Consider the following 4,094-nt stretch of genomic DNA (forward strand, 5'->3'; position numbering starts at 1 on the left):
ACTTTTATTACTTGAAAGACGATATTGGGACTATTTGTATACTTGCTTTTGGTCCTAATTGTTGTTTGTGTCTGTGGTGTTTCACGGCCCATCAATGGGTTAAGGGTTGTGTCTCGGCTTGGGGTTGTGTATGGGTAGAGGGTGAGTTTTCTTTGGATGGTTCAGTTTCATGTGGTTGAGAGGTTTCTGGTGCATGGGTTTCTATAGGTGTTTGTGATCGTTGAGGTGATGGTTGGTTTGTTGTGGGTTCTGGCTGTGTGGAAAGGGTAAATAGTCGAGGTGTTGGAGAAGGGGTTAAGGGTAAGTTTATTGTGGGTGAGGGAGTGAAGGTTTGGTTTGTTTCTGTTGGTGGTGTGGTTGGCTCTTCATCGGTTGATGAACTCAACACGATGGGGTCTAGTATTGTAGCTAAGGGAACTTGTATATTTTTTTCATCATCAGAGGGCAAGGCCTCTGGTTCCCTTGCTTGGCTTTGTTCGGTTGGAGGTGGTTGTTGTTGTGGTGATGGTTGCTGTGGTGCAGCGGATTCTGTTGGTTGTGTAGCCGCCGCCTTTTTCTCCCCCTCATGAGGTCCAAGACCTTGATCATCGAGGTCTGGATCATCATGTCGTCTGCGTTTTAGGGGGCGGCTTGTCGAGGAGGAGGCTCCGGTCCTCTTCTTCTTGCCCTTCCTAAAGGACGTAAGATACGCCTTGAGGGAGGCTTGTCTTCGACTCACCTCCATTGATTGGAGGAGAGAGGTGGTACGTCGTTGTTCATCGGCCAAGTTCTGGGAGAGAACCCTCGTTGGTCGGATGTCCCGATGAACGAATTTGGCACTAATCTCATTGAAAGATGAGAGTAGCGCTTTGGACAGAGCCCTCAGGTCAGCTCTGGTTGAGAACTCGGTGGAGGAGGAGGAGGAGGAGGAGGAGGAGGAGGCTTGTGGTGGCATGGAGGAGGTGGTGGATGTATATGGAGGGATGGGAAGGTTAGTGATAAGGTTTCTCACCTCTGCAGTGAATAAGGAGAAGGCTTCATCAAAGGATGGCTGCAGAGGGAGGTGGGGGTTGATTTTTGTTGTGGGATTTGGGCAAGTATGGTGGCGGGTAGTTGATTGAGGGTGGTTTGTATGGTGGCCATTTGGGTGGTGAGGGTTGCGAGGGTTTCATCGACTGATGAAGTGGATGGAGGTTGGGGTTGAGGAATTTGGGAGATGATGGAGGCAGGTTATTGATGGAGATTACGAAGGATACCAAATGTTGATCCCAGATCTCTCAATAACACTAATAATCTAGTTATGAATAACCAAATTATAGTGATTTTATGAAGAAAGTTATGAAGACTCGAGAATAAAAATAAGAATATTTTATGAACAGTCTTGAGCTTCAAAGGTTTTTCTTTATAAATCTAGGAATGTAAAACAACTCGTAAAAGTCTTATTTTTACAATAGATATGATCACCTATTTATACTAATCGGCTATTAAGAAGATAACTATCTAATGCTACTTTCTAGCAAATATTCTATCTAACAGATAAGGTTTATCTTTCATATGGATAAACATTAATATTAAGATAAACTCGAATTCCAGCTGTTGATTTGTCATCTCCAGCTGTCATTCATGGTATGATGATTTCATCCTTATCTTCAAATCTTCATTGCATGCTTGGATGGAGTGCTGGAAAATCTTCTAATTGTTGATAACCAGAGGATTGATGAGAATGCTCTTTCCATCGCATCCTTGGACTGTCCATCGGTCCTCTGGTTGAACTATCCATCGATCCTCTGGTTGAATTCCAGACTTAGTCGTTTYTGCCTTGATGTCTTCATTGGKCTTCTGGTTCTTCATCACTTGTTGTTTTTCATTACTTTTTACATCATGAGTTGTGGGGTTTAACACTCTTCAAACATATCATTTAGAATAACGTCATCTAAAGTTCATCGCCCTATAGCCATGATACTCGCAACCTTTTCTTCTTCTAGCCCCTATAACAAGAGGTAACACAAGGTTGATTCGTATCCAGGAGCCAAGGTTCATCGATAATTTTGATATATAACCCTGAGCCTATCCTTCTCATTGCTCCTTCTTTCACCAAGTTTCGTGCCTCTACAATGCTCCTCCAAATTTAGCTTGGGTTGTTTCCCAATTTTTCATTTAAGAAGTTTTTTCTTGGGTTGTACCTCACCTTGAAAACATGTCCTACTAGAGTATCTTCACTTGCTAACAATCTCCACCCTTGTTTTCCTAACAATGCTAGATTGAAGTCATGAAGATTCCTAAATCCTATCCCACCCATGCTTTTATGTTTTCTCAGTCTTTCCCAGCTCATCCACTATATTCCACCCTCCTGTGTTGATTTATAATCCCACCACAATGCTCTCATCATCCTTCCGATCTCCTGGCATATACCGATTAGTAATAAGAATACACTCATCGTATAAGTAGGCAATGATTGCATATGGTCTTTCAAGAAGCCTAGAATTACCCTTTTTTCCTCCCCATAGGGTTCGGAAGCCCTAAGTATTTGCAACGTTTACTAGCCTTAGGTATGTTAAGGCATTGCCATATTTCCTCCCTACACAAAGCTTTTGTGTTTGTATTGAAAAAGATAGAATATTTGTAAAATTCACCTTTTGCCCTAATGCACAATCAGAACTGTCCAACATCCCCCTAACCCTCGTCACCTCACCCACAGTTTCTTTATGATAGGCATAACAATCATCGACAAACAACATGTGGGAGATAATCAACACTCCTCGTACGATACAACACCTGTGTATTAATTGTCTTCTCTCATACAAACAACTAAGGATGGAGAGGGCTTAAACACCTATTATAAACATATTAGGTGAGAGTGGATCACCTTGACTGATACCACGAGATGGTATCAGCGATCCCATTCCAGCACCTATGTGAATCAATTGTAGCTAATCGATTCTAGACAAGCCTAAACCAATCAAATTCATTTCTCCTTAGAACCCATACTTTGGAGAACGACATATAAATAACTCTATTCGAGGCGATCATATGCTTTACCCATGTCATGCTTTAACGCCATGTAGCCTTTTTTGTCTTATCTTTTACGTTTAAGATACTGAAGCACTTCAAAGGACACCAAAATGCTATCTATAATAAGCGCCCAAAGATAAATGCACTTTGAGTAGAGGATATAACCAGATGTAACAACTTCTTCAACTGATTCACAATTACCATTGAGATTATCTTGTAAATCACATTACAAAGGGATATGAGTCATTAATCTCCTATCCTTGTAGGTTCTTTTTCTTAGGTTATATACAATTTGATTTTCATTTAGGATGATAATTGAATATATTTTCATTTCAATTATTTCATCTGTTTATGCTTTCAATATTATATACACTTTGATTTTTATTTAATATGATGATTAAAAACATATATTAACATGGTTGTGTGGTTACACAATGTAAAACAACACATTGAAGCTAATGTGAAACATTGTACTGTTGTTTCACACTGTGAAACATTGTAGTTTTGTTTCACAATCTGAAACATTGTAGTTTTGTTTCACACTATGAAACAAAACAATGCTATTATTTCGAAGCAACACAATGCTGCTAATGTGAAGCAACATATAGGTTTATTATTAAAGTATTGTTTACAATGCTAATAATGTGAATACTGTAGTATTGTTTTACATTGAAACAACATAGTGTTGTTGATGTGAAACAATTTAGTGTTGTTTTACACTGTGGAACAATATGTGGGTTAATATTGAAATATTTTTTTGCATTGTGAAAGAATACATCGTCACTGATATGAAACAATGTAATGAACATCTGTGTTAAACACTAAAATGTTATTTCATATTGTGAAACATCACACTTTCATTAAATGTAAAACAATGTAGTATTGTTCCACACTATCAAATAACACGTGTTAAATCAATTATAATGTTTCGTGCAAAAATTGCTATGGTTAATAAATATCAAAATATATAATGATATAAGTGTCAAGTTATTAAAATAAAATAAAATAAAATGCCGGTTTTTCTCTAACTTTGTTAATTAAATTTTGAGTGAATTAAATTCCTCATCCCTTATCTATGGTTGCTTTTCGGTTTTGTTCCCTAA

Source organism: Cynara cardunculus, assembly GCF_001531365.2.
Source record: "Cynara cardunculus var. scolymus isolate 2C chromosome LG 4, CcrdV1, whole genome shotgun sequence".
Taxonomy (NCBI): Eukaryota; Viridiplantae; Streptophyta; class Magnoliopsida; order Asterales; family Asteraceae; genus Cynara; species Cynara cardunculus.